The sequence below is a fragment of the Rousettus aegyptiacus genome, unplaced genomic scaffold, assembly GCF_014176215.1.
Source record: "Rousettus aegyptiacus isolate mRouAeg1 unplaced genomic scaffold, mRouAeg1.p scaffold_m13_p_13, whole genome shotgun sequence".
NCBI lineage: Eukaryota > Metazoa > Chordata > Mammalia > Chiroptera > Pteropodidae > Rousettus > Rousettus aegyptiacus.
The window spans coordinates 22237462-22258057 of record NW_023416288.1 but is presented as its reverse complement, the minus strand read 5'-3'; positions in this window follow the sequence as shown (position 1 = coordinate 22258057).

The window sequence follows — 20596 nt, the reverse complement described above, 5'->3', positions numbered from 1 at the left end:
ATTTAAAGCCTCACATTGTGTTACAAGTTTGTAAGGAGAATACATATAGATCAAAGTAATATTTTAGTGCTAAGATTAACTCAGGAATTTATTTTTCCAATGCTATCAGTAGAACCCTCCTAGGTCAAATAATGCCAAGACACCATAGATTATGACTGGTTTTACACCACTGTCCCTGGTTTATTTTGTCCTGTTCATTAACCTTCAAACTTTCATTTATTTGACTTTGAATGAATTTATATGCTCTAAGTTTGTATCCTTATATATGAACTATATATAAGTTAATATTCTAATATAGAAGCCATCTTTATTTACTTTGAAACTCTTAAGATATTCTGATTAGCAAAGCTTAACTTTAACAGATTAAAACATGCCAGAACAATTTAATGCAGAAGTGGTATTATGCCAATATCTTTCTTTATACATGTTCACTCAGTAGATTGATAAAGAGTTTAGTGCAAGTAGTTTATTTTGAATATGGGGCAGTGTGAGAAGGAAGGGAAGAGAACCAATAAAGAGTGAACTATTTGATAAGTTTTCACTCCAAGTAACTAGATCTTAATCCCTTTGAGGAACATATTATATATACACCAACCTAGGGACAAAGAAGTTATGGTATTTATACATTGACTTTCCTCTTATTAGCTTGAGGGCTATTCCCAGGGTATTAATTCTCTTTATTTCTGATGTTCCTTGAAGAGGTAAGAAAGAGTGAATATGTGTGGGGTATTAGTCTGCACTCCTCTTCATTATAAATATTTTGACGTCTCTGTTTTCATGATAGAAATAGAAAAAATAAGCAATTGACATGGAGGATGGATCATTTTTCCAGCATTATTAAGATGAAATTTATGCTTAAGACACACTTTGACATCTTGCTCTCCTACTACGTAAAAGAAAATTTAATTTGCTTCTTGAATGATGAAGGAAAATTTACTAAGTAGACTAGAGGGGAGAGAAAGTCTGGAGACAAATATTCAAGCAGAGAAAATTGAATATTCAAAGGCAAACCTACAAGAACATTAAGGAATGTTTGAAGAGCAGCAAATTGTCCAGTATTGCTGAAGCACTGGATGCAACAGGGAAGATAACACTGAGAAGGAGACAGAAAACAGATTCCACAGTTCTTTTTATACTATTCTAAAGCATTAAAACCTCATTCTGAAGGCAGTAGGAGATCACTGAAAGATATTTGTCAGAATTTAAGCATTTTTAAAGAAGCTTCTGATAGGAAATTGGAAGAAAACTGGTAGAGAAGAAAGCGCAGCAGCAATTTGAGATTCTAGAAATAATAATGGTTTGCATGGACAGTGACGAAAAGACAATATATGAATATATTTCCAAGGTATTTGCAAGGCAGAAAAATGAGGAAAAAGAAACTTTTTAAAACAATAACTTCCCAATATTTGCCTTCATACCTACGTAAATAAAAGCAACTGGCAGAAGCAGTCAGGAGGACAATATCTCCTCTGGTCTGAAATAGACAATTCTTTATAACTAATATTACATATTATGGTATTTTTTACACTAAATGTTTTAAATTATTATTTCTTTAACTAAATTGAGGCATGTAATTCAATTATAAAATTGAAGGAGGGACTGGTAAAGGGAATGAAATATTCATTAGGAAACATTGCCCTTCAACCACTTGTTCATGCTTAGATCAAACAGATCTAATAATTTCTTGTTAAATTCATCAGTTTTCATTAGAAGAGTAATTGCAGTTGGTGAAAAGTAATGGTTACAGTGTGTTACATAATTAACACAGTGTGAAATGAACTAAAATATGTTTCTATAGATGATTTTCTAGAAATATTAGATACTGGGTTTAAGATATAGAAATATAAGATTTTTCTAAACTATCATTTTGTTAAATCAAATCAAGACATTTATATTCAGTTGAAAACTAATGCTGTCGTTTAGACATTATAAAAAGTTGATAATACTACGGATTGTTCAGGGTTAAGGGAACAAAGTTTCATTTCTGTATATTATCATGATGTCTGTATAAAAAACTAGAGGAAATAGCTTGGATTCATGTTTCTAAACCTGCCTAATAGGTCAAAGCTTAATGTATATATTTCAGCCCTAAAAACCCAACTCTTTGTTTTCACTTTTATTAATTTTTTTCTATTCATAAAATCAATGAGTTCATTTGAAAAACATGTAAAATAAATAATTGAAAAAATACAGTAATTATTATTAAAAAGAAAATATTTGTAAAAGACTCACATGCTAAAGGACTATTATCCAAAATATACAAAGAACTCTTAAAATTCAACAATATGAAAACAATCCAATTAAAAAATTGGCCAAACACCTTAACAAATACCTTATCAAAGAAAAAAATACAAATGAAAAGTAAGCATTTGGAAAAATGCTCTACATCATGTCATCGGAAAAATGCAGATTAAATCAATAAGATACCACCCCACATCTATTTTGAAAGACCAAAATCTGGAACACTGACAACACCAAATGCTGGTGAGGATGTGGAGCAACAGGAACTCCCGTTCATTTCTGGTGGGATGCTAAATCACACACTCTTGTATTTGACGATTGGAAAGATAAACATACTCTTGCCGAACAATCCAGCAATCACTCTCCTTGAAATTTACTCAAAGGAGTTGAAAACATGTCTACACAAAAACCTGCACACAGATGTTTATGGCAGCTTTATTCGTAGTTGCAAAAACTTGAAAGCAGCCAAGATGTTCTTCAGTAAGTGAATGGATAAACTGTGATACATTCAGACAATAAAATATTTCAGTACTAAAAAGAAATGAACTACCAAGACATGAAAAGACATGGAGGATCTTAAATGTGTATTACTAAGTGAAAGAAGCCAATCTGTAAAGGTTACATACTATATGTTTCCAACTGTATGATGTTCTAGAATAGAAAGAATTATATAGATATAAAAAATTCAGTGGTTGCCACAGGTTTGGGTGGCGGTAGGGATGACTAGACAGAGGCAAGGCAAAGTGGATATTAAAAGAAATGAAAATGTTCTATGATACCATAATGATGAATATGTATCATATGTTTGTTCAAATCTATAGAATATACTAACATCAAAAGTAAACCATAATGTAATGTAGACTATGGACTTTGAGTGATTGTGATGTCTTAATGTAGGTTCATCAATTATAGAAATGTGCCATTATGGTGAGGGATGGTGATAATGGGGAGGCCAGGAGTGTTGGGGGTGGGGTGGGTAGGGAGTATGTGAGAAATCTCTGTATCTTCCCCTCATTTTGCTGTGAACTCAAAATTGCTCTAAAAATGAAGCCTTAATTTTTAATCAAAAAAAGTATTTATTCTTTTAGAAAGATATTTTGACAGAATTCTAAATTGACAGCGTATTTTTTCCAACACTTTAAAGATGCCATTCCATGGCCTTAGGTCTTGCATAGTTTCTAATGAGAAATCACTGATATTCTTTATCGGTGATTTATTCCTTTGCAAGGTGTGTATCATTTTTTTGTTGTTTTTATTTTTCCTGTTTTCCTTTTATTTTTTAATTAAGTTTACTAGAGTAACATTGGTTAATACAAATATATAATTTTCAGGTGTACATTATAATTTGACATCTGTATATTCTACTGTGTTTACTACCCAAAGTCCAGTTTCCTTCAGCTACCATATATTTGATCCCCTTTACATTCACCCTACCACTACCCCTCTATAGCTGACCCACTTTACCTTGTATACCTCCCCACTCCTCCCCCAATCCTTTAGTAACCATGTCCATAAGTCTGTTTGTTTGTTTGTCCTGTTCATTTTTTGCTTTTAGGTTTATATCCTACATATAAGTGATATCATGTGAATATCGTCTTTTTCTGTCTGGCTTATTTTGCTTAGTATCTCTTCTTATAGTCGAACAATATTCCATTGTATATATGTACCACAGCTTCTTTTGCCAATCATCTATAGTAGGATACTTCGGTTGCTTCCTGACCAATGTGAATAATGCTGCTATGAACATCTTTGAATTCCCTGCTTTTCAGTCATTATTATCTCAATTTGTCCCTAGCTCCCCTCTTTCTGTGATTCAAATTTCACACGTTAAGAAGCATGATAATGTCCCATAGGCCACTGACATGCTGTTAAATATTTTTCAGTCTTTTTGTTTCTTGTGTTTCACCTTGGATGATTTCTAATGCTGTGTTTTAATGTTCACTGGTCATTTATTCTACAGCATATAACCTGTTATTAACCTCATCTTGTGAAATTTTGGCTATTATATTTTTTATCTCTAAATGTTCCAACTGACTTTTGAATATTTCGTTTTTTAAATTTTTGTGAATATGGAACACAATAACTTTCTAATGATTTTGTCTGACAAATTCCATCATCTTATCATTTTTTCAATTGTTTCTACTGACTGATTTTTTTTCTCTTCATTATGGATCACTTTTCTTCACATATCTATACTTTTTCTTTGAACAACTAACTTCTTGTCTCTTAAATCAGCCAGACTCACAGACTCATCATGGATTCTCCTTTTTTGTGTTTCCATTTGAAACTACCTTCAGACAATAAGCCTGGTCAAAAGTAGAGCCCAACTATTTGTTTCTCATTTCAGGGATCTCAACTCTGTGCTGTCTGGTGTCCAATGTCTGAAAGCAGTGGTTTCACTTTGTTTCCTTTTATTTTTTTTCACTTTTTTCTTTGGGGATGGTAATTCTATATAATTTTTTTTCTTTATAGCCAGAAGCAAAAGTTTACATTTTTTAGAATTCATCATTGTATAGTATTTTTGTCTGTTATGTAAGTTAGGGCTTGAACTTGGCTACAAATAACAAAAAATCTCAAGCTATAGTGACTTAACTGAAAAGGGATTCTTTTTACACATAAGATCTGAGATAGGTAATGCAATTCTATTATGGCAGGCCCCATGATGCCAACACACACACAAAAATAGTCTCCATAGAAAGTGATATTACTACCTTCAATTTTATTGCTATCTTGTGAAGGAAAAATGGTTGTTCTACCTTCATCTTTGCATCTGTGTTCCAGGAAATAAAGGGAAAAGACAGATGAATCTGCTTCTAACTGGAAACATTCTCACATCTCATTGACCAAAATTACTTCACCTATCTACCTTTTGGGGTTTGGGAAAGTTGGGAGATATAGATTGTTGAAATCTGGAATGTTGTCATCATTCCCATCACTTCCATATCTAAAGGAAGCATCTGGAAGCCACGCTCTATTAAATATTTACCACATTTGCAATAGGTAGGTTGTATTCCAGAATATAGAAATACTACAATAATTGATTCCCTGCTATTCAACATTTAGATGCCATATCAGCTCCATGGACTTTTTTTTTTTTTTTTTTAAAGAGAGCAGCAAGTACAGGTGGTTTATATAAACTCATCAATTGTCAGGAAATGAGAAGCCATAGTGAAAGTGAGAATAAAAGCTAAATTATATAAATATAGATTATAGATTAGTCAACACACTTAATTCTCATCAGGTGAATGAAGATATTAAAAATCATATCACTCTAAAAGTCCCAGGCAATCCTAGACTATAATATACTTTCTACATGATATGTGCCAAATTGCACAAATATAAATCATAGAACCAGTGAACCACCGAAGCTAGAAGTTCATATATAAGTGGCTTATCGATGCAAACAGTTACTGACTATCCAAATAAACAGAGATAGCAAACTCATTGGTATGTGTCGGATTTTTAGAGGTTCCATAATCTCTTTCTTGTTGACTACATTTCTTAGTATTATTTGTAATGTGAAACTTAAGTGGTATACTTGTACACAAAAATCCAGAGACTACAATTATGCAATGAGAATGAACATCCTAAAATCAGGATAAAATAGAGGGGAATTAAGTACTAATTGAATCAACTTCAAACTTATCTGAGGCTCAGAAATCAAAACCAGATTAGAGAACCTAGTAAGCACTATAAACTCTTTTCTATCCTGCAAAGACTTCCTGCACAAGTCTAAGGGATGAGAACGTTGCAGCATTACCTTACAGTGCCTGTTACAAAACAGCTCTTGGCAGCTGAAATAAAATGAGTCATCCTGATGGAAGGAAACTTACAGAGGCTTCAGACGTGCTGTTTGCAATACAAAATGTTTAAAACAAATAGAATATACTGACTTCCACTATACTTGGTGTTGCACATTCAGATTCAGTATTAATGCTTGTTGTAAGTCAAATGACACCGCTTGTGTGTATTTTGATGTATGCTCAAAGCCATATCATTTGGTGTGAAAAACCTACTTCACTTAAAATTGCTGACAATGTACTGCGTATATGTTTGGTCTCCAACCATCCACTGAGTCTCAGTTTAGCGCTCACCCCTGAGTAATAGAGTCTTTTTGTCTTGTTTTATTCATATTTACTTCTAATTTTTAAAAATCAGAGTGGCAGTTTCAAGGTGAGAGGGTCTGTAAAGGAATAGGTTGTTATCTAGTGTATATACATTCTCAAAGTTAGAACTTGATATTTTAAACCACATGGTGGTACTTAATGGTGTTTAGAGACTTGAGAGTTAAATTTTAGTTGAGATGAAGCTAAAAACTACCTTTCATTCATTTACCTTGAGAGAGATGTTCATGAAACACACTGTTGTCACTGCTTAGATTTTGAGCATATATGTGAAATAATGACTATCTAATTTAGTATTTAAGAAGTAATTTCCATATACATTTGATTATACTGACAAGTTAGATGAAACATGTTTTCTGAAATGAAAATTTCGAGTTCGATGTAACAATTATCTTATTTAAATGCACGTAGTAAGGCATTTTTCTATTACTAAGTCAATACCTGCTTTGTAACGCCTTTGATAACTATCCATAGCATGACGATCATGCCCGATGTGATCTGCCCCCTGCTCATTTCTCCAGGCTCATTTCTTAACACTAGTTCCTCCCAGGAAGCCACCGTCAGTGTCATGGTTCTCTTATATGGTTGAGTCTTTGACTACGTTGTGTCTTCCTCCTGAAGTACTCTTTCTTCTCTTTCCTGCCTGAGCCTTATGAAGATCTATTTGTGTTTCAATATGCAGATGAAGTTTTACTTTTGCAGTAAAAGCCTTTTCTGGTTGGCCCATGGCCTATCTTAAATAAATGACCATGTCCTTCTTAGTTTTTTGCTTACCACTTAATAAATGTCCCTTGTGTAAATTAATAAACATAAAATTAATCATATTTGGGAGAAGGCGCAGACTTAAAATATTTTTAAAAAGTCCACAGTCCCAATAAATTAGATTTTTAAAAATATAAATTCCTGCTACCAGGGAAACAATGAACTGTGAGAATTTTTCAAGAAACTGAATGTTTTTCACATGATAAAAACATGACTTGCACTGTGTGGATTTGAAATAAATCCAGGGAATGATCCTTATTCCTAAAATGTTAAAAATGTATTTGAGGAGACGAGACTATAAGGTATTGATTATTAACAAATAACATTATAATGGGGTTTTAAATATTTTCCTATAAAAGTATGATTCTTCTATATATTTCAAAATATTAAGGAATTTTCTAGGTCATAGACTCAATAATTTTATTTCTGCTTTATTCTGTAATTTCCTAATTTTAAAGGTTTCCTTCATTCAACATAAATCATTTTGTAATATTAAGGTAAAAATACATTCTTTCTGACAAAAAAATATGAAAGGAGTTAAAAATATTACCATTTTAATAATACAGATTTAGAATTGAAAAACACAAATTTATAATATTTGAAAAAGCAATTGGTAATATATCAAGGCACAAATTTGACACATAATTCCCCACAAATATATCAAAGTTATTAGAACAGAAGAATGTTAATTGCAGTGTTACTCACAATAATTTAACAAATACAAGCAAATGCCCCATAATAAGTGAATGACTTAGTAGATTATATCACTTTGGTGAACTTATCTGTATTCATTAAAGTAATGAAAACTATGGAAACACAGAAAAACACTATTAAATTTAAAACAATATTTATTATAAACTATGGCTACAATGATATCAAAATATGCTAGTAAAAGGGAAAAAATATGCAAAATTAAATATTTCTAAAGTTACAGAAAGGTGTTATGTGTCTTTTTTCTTTTTAAGACTTTTAATATCATGGTTTTTTTTTATTGCTTTATAATTATTTAAACAATGATTTTAAATAGAAAGTGAAACTATATGATGCAAGTAAATTTTTTTCTGTTATGTACTGTTTTCAATGACATTTTATTATTCCTTGTATATGAGCTATGTTCATGTTATTTAATGCATAAATCAATGTAATGTGTCCACTTAATACTAGCTTTAATATTCTATATTGTGATATTGCTTTGTGCATGGTATTATCTTAATATTTAGAGGGTTCCACTTTATGTTTATACCAAGACCACCTATCAGACGCTTAATGAATATATTCTAATTGACATAAATGTATTCAAATATAACTACCAATAAATTTTACTAGGATAAGTTTTCCTGTTCCCTCTCAAAATCTTACATTATCTTCTTTAACTTCATCTCCTTTCCAGGTATATTGAATCTTAATCCATTATAAAATTTAGGTGAAACCCATTGTTATAAATTCACTCATTCCTTATAATGTCTAGCTATTGTTTTGGTTATCTCTTACAAAAGTTAATTTACAGGAATAAAGAATTATTTGGCTATGTTTTTAACAAAGTGAGTAAAGTCACAGAAACACTTCCACAAAAGCAAGAGAGCCCTGGGAACCTAAGAGACTGAGACTAAGAACCTTGTCTTTCCAAAAGTCTCCTTGCAGAGCATGTACCCATCTAACACCAGATGGATAAAACCGGACAGCATGGCAGATGAAGGGGGAATTCCCCAGTGAGAGAACTGTTTCTCTATTCTCACAGAGCAGGTGTACTGAAGACAGCAGAGATCAGAACTTGTTAACAGCACAAGCCAAACAACTCAGGAATTTGCAAATGGAACAGGTGAAAATGTAACTGGTGATAATTGAAAGCTAATTATTGTCAGCTAGCAATTGGCAACCAGGTGTTCTGAGTCACCTAAAAGGCAAAGCAGGGAAGACTGTGAAGATATTTGCTTTTGGCACAGACGAGATAAATGAGTTTCCTGACAGAGGCTTCAGTATAGGAAAATGATTAGTCTGTTTATTGCTGTTGTGTTTTAGCGTGCTGAGGAGCTAACCAGGAAAGAGCAAAGGTTACAAAGCAAAGTAATTATGGCTTGTGTGTAAGAAGTGCCTTATGTTTTTCTAAATTGGCTTTTTCCAAATGAGTAAAGGCAGAAATATAGTAACCACCAAAGCCACATCTATTGGCTGTAGCCCATCCTGGGAGTATGGTGGTTTTGCTCTCTAAGCAGTGCTTAACACAAAAAGTTCTAGGAAAATAAAAGGCTTCAGGTCTATTAATACATAATACATATTCCTTAAAGGCACTTTTTTAGAAACTGAAGATTAGATAAGTTAATGAATTAAGTCATAAAGTTACTAAGCAATTAATTTAAGATTCGCACTCAAAACTGCCAGGTACCATAATCCATACTCTTTTATTATACCATCTTACTTTTTGATGGAAAATATCCCCTTGCTTAAAACAAATAACAGACTTGCTTCTCCACATTTACTAATGTAACTCTAAATATTCCAAAATATATGCATTGCCAAAAAGTTTAATAGGGGTTTATATTCAAATCTAACATTTATATAGACAAGTACACACATCATAATTGTACTGTTCAATGAATGTAATAGGATGCATACATACATCTAACCCTACCCAGCCAAGAAGTCGACCTCTTGCTATTCAGAAATATTTTTTCACCCCTCTCAAACACTATCTCTTCCCTGAACACTGACTGGTGACCAGACTCCTTGCACAAAAGATTTATCTTGCGAGGGTTTGAATTTTATAAACAGAATAGCAGTTTGTATACCTTTGTTTCAGCCTTCTTTCACTAAACATTATGTTTGTGAGATTTGTCCTTTCTATTGGGTGTAGAAGCAATTCATCTTACTCACTGCCATATAGTATTCCGTTATATTAATATATCGCAATATATTTATCCATCCTACCTTTGATGAACATCGGGGTGAATTCCAGTTTTTGTCCATTACTATTGATGCGGTGAACATCTTTTTTTTTTATTTTAATGAGCATATGAAAGCATTTCTTATAGTTATAAACCTGGATATTTTATTTATGAGTCATAGGGTTTGGTTAGGCTCAGCTTTCCCAGATAATATCAATCCTCCAAAGTGACTGTACCAATTTGCACTCCCACCAGCAATGTATGAGAGTTTTTGTTACTCCACAACCTTACCAACTCAGAGTAATATCGGTCATTTAGTTTTAGCCATCCTGGGAAATGTGCAGTTGGAGCTCATAGATTTAATTTACATTCAGTTGAGTCTTAATGAGGTCGTACCTCCTTTCATATGTTATTTTGACTATTTTAATGTTCTCTTTTGTAATGTACCTGGTTAAAATATTTTATCCAATTTTCTGTTAGTTTTTCATCATTTTCTAATTGACATAGGAAAACATTACGTATGCTAGGTAAGGGCTCCATTTTTCAATCAAATATTGTAATGATCTTGAACGCTGCAGATTTCTTTTTTACCACATAATGGTGACTTTTGCTGAAAAACTTTTTGTTTTTTAAAAGTGTTATGTAGTATTTTTTTTCTAAATGATTAAGTGGGGTATCTTTTTTTTCCTATTTAAGAAATCTTTGTATAACCAAAGGCCATAATTATGATGTGATTCTTCTTAGTTATTTTTTTACTTCCCACATTTTTATCTCTAATCTTGGAAGTGACTTTTGTATGTGGTGTGATGTAGGGTTTACATTCATTTTTTTGTGTGGATTTTCAGTTGACTCAGCAGCACTTATTGAAAAGCCTGTTCTTTGCCTGCTGCTTTGAATATCTGCCTTTCTCATAAATCAAGTATTTGCATACATGTGGGTCTTTATTCTGACTAGCTATTCCGGTCAGTTCTATTTTTCTCTCCTTGCATAATTAATATACTTTTTTATTAATGTGACTCATAATAAGTCTTGATATCTTGTAATATGCATTACAACTTTGATCTTTGTCTTCAAGTTTGCCCTGGCTATTCTCACATGTATTACCACATGAACTTTAGAATAATTTTAACAATTTTACAAAAACCAAACAAAAAAAAAACCAGACTTTGATTAGGATTGCATTAGATCTGTGAGTCAATTTAAGGAGAACTGACATTTGTACAATATGAAGACTTCCAATCCAAGAATCTACTATATCCCTCCATTTTATTGTTTGTTTTAATGTCAAGAGTCTACAATTAAATATAATTCTTGCTTTATATGTAATCTATCAGATCAAGGAAGTTTTCTTCTATTCCTAATTTTCCAAAAGTCTGTATCATGATCAGATAAAGAAATTATCAAATGACTGTTCTATATCTATTATTTTCTTGATATAGTGAATATATCAAGTTAATTAACTATCAAAAGTTAACCTTGTTATATGCAGCATTAGGTGGTCAATTTTGACAAATTTTCCAAGTGCCCTTGAAAAGGCTTCATGTTTTGGAATTGTTTATATAACATACACATATTTTTTTGTGTTTGTGTGTTATATAACATATTTTTATATAACATATACAAGTTTACTTGTATTAATATATAATTAGATGCTTGTTCATTATAACTTTCAAATTTCTTCATATTTATCTTTTGCCTATTCTATCATGTGTTGAGAGAAATGCTTTCACATCTCAGACTATGATTATAGATTTGATTAGCCGTCTCTACATATTATTGCTTCTTATACTTTGAAGATATGTTGTTAGGTACACAAATATAGAATAATTTGACTCCCTGATAAATTAACTTTCTTTTATTATAAATTATCCCTCTGTCTCTAGAATGTGTCCTAGCTTAAAAATCTACTTTTTATAATATTGGACAGTGGTAGTAACCTTTTTTGGTTAGTTTATTTTACATTTTACTTTGAACCTTTCCATAACTTTAAATTTAAGCTATCCATTTTGTACGCGATATCTAAATGATTATAATCTTTTTTCTTTATTCTGGCTATATTTTTTATTATATTATTTAGTCTATTTATATTTAATGCAATTATTGACCATTTAAATTTGAAATGTTACTACTTCACAGACAGATGCTCACACACAAACACATCTGTATGTATGCATATGTAAACTCCACAAGACATTATTTTTATTTGGTCATTCAGTAATTATTTTACTTTATCCACATTTTGCCTCTTTCAGATCACAAGAGCTGTGTGACTTGATACATCTCCCAATGGCTTTTGACCATTTTTGAATACACTGTTACAGCTGTTCTTCCTGGGAAGTTAGGTTTGATACAAGAAAGTTCTCCAAAGCTGGTAAACTGGAAAGGAATTTATGAACTGTGAGTCAACATTGGAGACTTACTATGAAAGGAAGAAATAACTGTAACTTGAAAAAATAGACCTCATTTAAATATTGAAACAATTTCATGGCCAAGTAGAGAATTTTAAAGTAGTGTATTGCCTACAATTGAAATCTCTGCAATTTCTGACCTAGATTACAAGGTCTCACAAAATGGAATTTACATAAAATATATGAACAGAACACACATTATGCTAGTTTCTTTATAGTTTTTTTTTGTTGTTTAAACTTAAAAACACATTCGTCTTAATTTTATCCTGTCATCATAAAAACTGTTGTGCTTCTAAATTTTGAGTTGCTTATAGACATGCTTCATAGTCTCAAACATACACCTTCATATAGCCCATATCAAACTGTATTGTTAATGTTTACTTGCCAGTCTTCCCTACCATATCGTAAGCCCCTCAGAATAGCGTGAACTCTGCTATATACTCCATATCCCCAACACTTAGTACAGTAGGACCTCCATTAATATTTATTCAGTGGTTTTAAAACATTTATGTGGGATAATCTTATTCAAAATAAAATGTTTTGCTAAATTATCGAATAGTTTTATATAATTTCTTAATTTATTCAACACTACTATTGAGTATTGGACAGTTTGAGAATGAATAATTCCTTTGAGAAGATATGCTACTAAAGGTTATTTGTTGATGTTTATTATCATGAGGATTTGAAAATGCTTAATTACCACTGGGAATAATCCAGCATAGAGAGAAATTAAAATCAATTTAACAAGTAAAGAAATAATAGCATTCAGTTTCTAAGAAGACAGACGGAATCACTTTAGTCTTAGCCAGGACAACTTGGAGGCCCAGCTTATCTATTGTAACAGAAGGACGGGATAATGGGTAGAAGTCCAACTAAGTTCAAGAATGAGTTCTCTTTTGTCTACTCCTCTCTCTCTTCATCTACATGAATAGAAAGTAAGATGGCATGCTGACACTGAGAGAGTCAAACTGGAAGTGGGAGGGTAGACATTAGAGATTTGAGAATACTAGAGAAACTGAAATATCAATATGGAGAGTGCGAAGGTTGGAAAGAGAAATGTACCAGTATTGCGGAACAATACTAAGAGTTGATCTGAAGTTGAAAGCCATGAATTAAAAAGTCATGAGTAATAGAAGCAGCAATCTGCTTTATTATAATATTGTCTCTAGGATATGTGTGCTACCGGGACACAGGTACAAATAGAGCAGGTATTTGGGTTCATTCAGGAATGAGATTCTAGCACAGAGATGTGACAAAAGGAAAAAGGAAAGAAAATTATGATGTCAGTGAGAGTTTTTTGATGTGACATGCCTTGAGATTTAAACTGAGTATGAGGGCAGTGAAGAAAGGAAAGAGCCGGTCAAGCAGGAAATGAGGGGATGTAAGAGCTGAAAAGATCTAAGAATATTAATGAGAGTTACTAAACATGTAAACTGGAAAGAGAGAAGATTTAGATCACAAAGTTATATTATTGAATTAGTAATTATAGGATGATGCACTTATGGAGCACGATGCGACTATGAAAATAGATTGCTGAAGTGAACGGAAAAAGGAGGTAACTGAAAATGAGAAAGCCAATAAATTGGCAAGTGAAGGTCTACCTTCCATGTTATAAAAACACTCGAAATCATGGAGCTCCTTTAGTTCAAAGGGAATGAGCCAATTAGCCTCACTCCTATATTCTCTACTGATTAAGGCATACCCGTGTCTGAGGTAGGAAACCCCTAGTATCAAGAGTTTAAAAAACATTGGTTTGTCAATAGTCTTTTTTAAAAATTAAATTCTTTCCCCTTATTTTTCTGCCAGTGTCAAGGCAAACAAATGTTTAATAAAGAGGGTCTTATTAAGGGAAGTAACTCCTGAAATGAGACCATATGTCAAACCACAATTACATAAACCCATTAAAACCTAGTTTGCATATTTTTATTGTTGAGCCACTACTTCAGCAACAAAATAGTAGTGCCTGCCCAGCAGTTCTACTGCTACTCTACCCAAAGTTAAAATGGTTTGAGTAGAAGACCATTATGCTTGACTCCCAGTTATAATCCTGGATCACCCACAGGGGAAAGAAAATGTTCTTTTACCCTATAATCTTCATCCTTACACACATACTAAAAGTAGAAAAGAAATTCCAGAAAGCTTTTATCCATATGAAAAGGCATTGAGGGTTAAATTTTGCATGATTTGCTTCTAGGGACATTTATATTTTTATTATTAAGGAAGCAAAGCAATACACGAAGAATACAGTTTGTGAAAAGAAAAAAAATAGAACAGCACAAATAGAAACAAGACAAATAACCACTTCTGAATTGCTAGCAGAGGGTGAGGAGAGGTTAAGTACCAAGCAGATTTCAGGAAAGATTCATAGAACTAATTCAACTTGTTCTACTTTGGCAGGAAAAAATTCAGGTCCCTGTAACCATACCAATAGTCTGGGAAGAAGAGTGAGTCCTCTTGCCCTGCAGACAGTAGGTCATAGATATGCCAGGTAATGCTGGATTATTTACGGGTTCATTATTTTCTTCATGAGTTTCCCCTTAGACCTTTGTTCTCTACCTTTTCCTTATTCATGTCCATGGTTAGTCATTTCACTGCTCATTAGCATCTAAATTAAAGAGTTGGAACTTGGGTTAAGTTGAGATCTGTTAGATGCTCTGAGGGGGAAAAATTAAGGTGGGAGAGTTAACAGCAGGTTCAGGAATAAGGTTCACCTGTGACAATTATTTTTTCCTTCCTCCACATTTCCTTTGTGGAATACTCTCCCTTTTCTTCTAAGACCCTATGTTCTACACTCCCATTGAGAAGGCACTAGTCCATGTGACCTATTCCCCTAGCATTAAATGATGGGAATAAACTAATAGTCAACTCAAAATGAACCAATTAGGATTTCTTTCCTGTGACTTTAGAACTATATCACATAGACATTAGCTATTTTTAACTGAGATCTTGACTGAAGAAGAGATTTCCTCCAGTCCAGATTGGAACCCCCAGTTTATACCTAAACAGAGCCAATCTTTAGACACAGAGAATTTAAACAGGTATGTGACGAGGAAGAGGGCTAAGAGACCACGCAATCCTGGAGGAAGAAACAGCACAATTAACTTTCCAATTCCTGATTCTTATAGTTCACAGTAATTCCTGACCCTGCCAATAATTCCTGACTCTGAGTCTGAGTTTGCAGTCTGATTCTTGAACCCTTCAATAATTAAAATAAATAAATAAATAAATCTCCTCACTTTATCTCTTTACATTTTAAGTAAGTTGAGTTCTGTTCCTTCTATCTAAAGAATACTTGGTATCCGAAAAATCATAATGGGGGTATTAAGAAAATTCAGAACACAATCAGAATTAATGATTTTTTTTAATTATATGCACTTCTTTCTTAACACATTAAGACCTAATATTTACATTTAGTAATAGTGAAAATAGTATTTGATATTTTAAGGTATTTGCAACAATTGAAACATGAGAATTGACCTTTAATGTTGACAAAGTTACAAGTAATCATAGGTTGTCGACCACATTCACAATGGAAGAAAATTGTAAATTTCAACAATAAGTTAGTAAAAATGAAATTGTTTTCCTATTTAGGTTCATGCACTCTTGAATTCTATCTCTGGACCTATTCAGGGTCTAGGCCCCTAGAGTTAATGATTTTTTAAAAATAAACTATTGCCATGTGTCGAGGAATGATATTATATCATATATGAATGAAAATATCCCTAAATATTTTATTCTATATACATAGAAGGCTGAAAAAAAATGTCTTAAAGGGAAAGGATCTGATAGCTCTGTGAGGGATGAATTGTGGGGAACTGTCTAAATATTTCATTAATAAAGCTTATACACTTTCAGTATAAGGCAGCTTTAGTTTCAATTCCACAATCAGATGCACATTCCACTTTGGAAAAAAATTAAATTATATTATGGAAAGAAATAAAATTTGAAAGACAAAAAGAAATGAGTGAAGAAGTTAAACAAGTCTATGAAGGAAAAAAGAGTGACATGAGCAAGAAGCTAAGATCTGGATCCCAGAGACATCTACCTTCTTGTCTCATCACAAGCAGAATCACCACTATTTCATTAAATGAGCAGAGAAAACCTCTGAACTTTGGCTTCATATGGTGAATTATTCTAAACAACAGAAAGGAGTGTTACCTGGATCTTCTAGCATTATAGTCTGCCTGTCACATCCCAACATTCTTCTCTACCACCACTACTGCTCAAATACTAAGCCCCGTAAATCTCTCCATCATTGAGTTCTAGAATCTCCCTCTTTCTCACATGCACACATCACCACCACTATCATTTTCAGAAGTATTAAATGTCACCCACCCTAACCATAACTATGTGCCCGATAGGGTTAAACCTATGAGATCCCTGAATAAGATTTACCAATGACCCTCATTTCCTACAGGATAAAATCTCAATGCTTTAGCCTGCCATACAAAATTCCTTATGATATGACTCTTGCCCACTTCCTGAGCTTCATTCCATGTGCCAATCCCTCACACTCTGGCCTTGTTCTAGCTAATCTCATTTGTCAGAACTCAACATGTCCCCCCACCCCTATTTATGGAACTTTCTCCTCTACTTGACCATAACCTTTTTAAGAAAGGGAATATGACTTTGCTTTCTATCTTCTCAACATCTATCATAATGTCCAGCCCATAATATAAAATCAATACATGCCAGTTTAATAGATTTTAATTTAATTAATTTGTTTTGTTGTGATAGCTGGCATCTCTAATAAGTTCACTTTGGGCTTTCTGTATAATAGGATTAAAATTTAACTTATAGCTGTTTGGGTCTCACTTTGAAGCTGACTTCTTTTAATGGATTATTTTTAGATATAAGAAAGTATATTATTAATATTAATTCCCTTCACGATTCAACCATTCGTCTGAACTTTAGTCTAGAACAAATGGTCTCTCTACACAAATGAAATACAAATAATTTTTAAATGTTAATGATACTTTAATAAGGAAAGATAATTTCATACAGGACAAGAAATCTACTTATTAGCTTTATAATTATAACATTTTAATTAACAGCAGAAGTAAAAAGGCATAGCCTGTTTTATTTTGCCCATAGGATGCTCTTAATCTTTCAGAAAGGTAGTTTGGGTTCTATTTGCATATCCTGTCAGGTATCTAAAATCCAAGTCATTAAAGAGTTTTGCTAATCTTGGGAAATTTTGCCGCTCATCTGTAATAGAAAGTGCTCTCACAGGAAAAAGACTCCCAGGTGGAGAAATCCAACATTAGATACAAAGCAGTGTAATTCTGCTTAAGATGGCCTTGAGATGGAACCCATTCATGGATTTTAGCATCCATGAAATTGAAGGAATAAGCATACCTTGAAAATGGTTTTATTTTCTTTAACAAGCAGGATAGTATTCTTGCTTTGCTGCTTCTTAAAAGTTTTTAGATCTTCAATAGCATTAAAAGCTAGAGAATGGAAAACAAAAACTGCAAGCAATCGCCCAGCTAATGTGTGCCTCAGATGCAAAATTGGGAAAAAGTAGAACATCTTCAAAGAGGGTAATCAGCTTGTAATGAGTGATAAAAATTCGATTATCTAGCAGTGCAAATTTGTTCAACAAATTGCTAACGGCCACGTACGGCCTAGAAACCTATTTCCCAGTTTCAAATCATTTCAATTTTCAAAAAGAAAAAATAATCACAAAGATCTCAAAAATATTTTTTCAGGTTTGTCAGTGTCTGCCAAACATAGTTCTACGAACCACTTATAAACTTCAAGCTCTCTTCATAATATAATTATCCTTTTTAATATAAAACATAAACTATTCCAGAGTAACATTTTCAAAGTACATTCATGGGATGAAAATTGATATTTGTTGAAATAAAAAAAATCAAAATAATTAAACTAGATTTCAGGCTCAAAAAATTCAGAAAACTGAGTCAGCAAAGGTGAAGAGGTTCCTTTATTGTTTGATACCTTAGAGATCTTATTGAATATGCATTGTGACCGCTAGGAAGGAAATGGTTTTCCAAACTCTTTTGATCACGGAATCTTTTATTCCAGAAGCATCACAAGAATACTATTCTTCAACATTTCCCTAATAAAAGCCTTATTAAGTATTCATAACCAAATAGTATAAAAAAAACAGACAATAGCTATAGTATTTCATTGGATTTTGCTTCTATGTGTCTGTGTTTTGTTTCACTTCAGTTGCTATTAGAGTATACTGCAATGATTCAGTGGAAGACCAATTCTCAACATGTCAAGAGACTTCTAACCATATGATCTGACCAACTGGTTTGGAAATAAGTAAAATCAATAATGTTGTAGGAAAATGCCAAAATATTCAGGAGAGCCATTCTGACCAGCATTTTCACTGTTTAGCTCCATGGTTCTTCTTTTACTCATATCTACTTCCAGTTTATTCCAAACAGAGAGTGGAGTAAATTCTTTCTAGTAAATTACTCTCAATCCAGCCACTTTGAGAGTAACTGAGCTAGAACTGATATGATTCTTTTTTGGCCCTAAAATTCTAGAACTGCCAATCTTAAGCCACTAAGTTGGTAGCAGAAAACCAATATAATTCAAAGCTACAAAAAGATAACATTCTCATCTTCTCAGACCTAGTAAAGTCCTGGTAATGTCACTGCAAAATAACTACCTTCTAGACCACAGCAAATGGGCATTTAAATGCAACAAACTGGTCTGTCTGCATTTCACTGGTTTTGTAGTTGTTTTTCCCCTTTGAGGTTTTAACTTTAAAGTAACTGAAAATCCTATGAGAGCAGGGATTTTTGTATGTTGTGTCAATCGATGTATCCCTACTGTCTATAACAGTGCCTGCCATATGTTAGACAGCATAAAATGTTTTGGGGTAAATGAATTCACTTTAAAAATAAGTTCTCCTATCTCTGTGATGTCAGAACCCTCTTCTTGATATTGTAAGTAAAAGAAAAATTGTCAGAAGCAAGGGAGATTGGCCATCTGGTCTTACTCAACGAGAGTGGGATTACTGAGTTCCCAGACTCATATAATAAATTCTACCCTTTTCAACTATACATAATATGCCAACTGGTACCTTGCCCTTTGAAATACAAATGAAATTGGCTTTTTCCAATCAAACGTAGTGGGTGTCTCTCTCAAACTCTCTCAGAATCCTTAGGTGTTTACATGCCTCCTAGTCATCACTGGCTTCAAGTTCTTTCCTCTTAATTACTTAGTTCGACTTGCTGTCCCATATATATTGTCCTTTTCCTTCACTGAATCACTCCCTACTGGAAGATGTAATAATTTTTTTGCCCATTATTTTTATTCAAGTTTATTGAAAACTAATAATACATTTGAAAGCAGCACTTCTGGTTCCCCTATGATGAGAATGTTGTTACACTTGATGTTGTCCCCAGAGTCCCTTAAATTATCCTCATGATTTTGGATTCTTTTTACTTTTGGCTGTTCTGATTGAGTGTTCTCTGCTACCTTACCTTCTAAATCACATATTAGATCTTCTGCTTCATCTAATCTACCATTGATTCTCTACAACGTACTTTTTATTTCAGTTATTGTACTCTTCATTTTTGACTACTTCTTTTTCATGTCTTCCATCTCTTTGTTAAAGGTCTCGGTGATTTCATCTACTCTTATCCTAAGTTCTTTGAGCATCCTTATACCCTGTGTTTAGAACTGTACATTTGGTAAACTGCTTGTCACCACTTTGTTTAGTTCTTTTTCTGGAGTTTTGTTTGTTCTTTCACTCAGCCACAATCTCCACTGGTTTTCACAGCCAGGGGTTGTGGGGACATCTCATCCTGACACTTCAACCCTGGGCTGAAGAAGTCCAGTGTGGGGCCAGGACCCCTCACTCCTTTGGGGAGACCTCTGCAGCTGAGATGTTTCTCCTGATCATCAACCACCACATGCAGCTGTGGAACCAACTTGTTTCACATCTCCGCCCCTCTTACCAGTCTTGTGGAGTCCTCTTACATGTGTCCCCAGTTGTAGGATTTCTGTCAGTGTCTTAATACTATTATTCCTCAAAACAGCCACTGGTTTAAGGGTAAGTCTGTAAATGACTTTTACTAGAGATTAGAGTTAATGGATGAGGTTTACATCACAGCAGAATAAACAAACAAGAATCGAATACTGCCTATCGCAGCTCTTAAAATCCTTTTGGCTACCTCACTACATGGCATGTGCA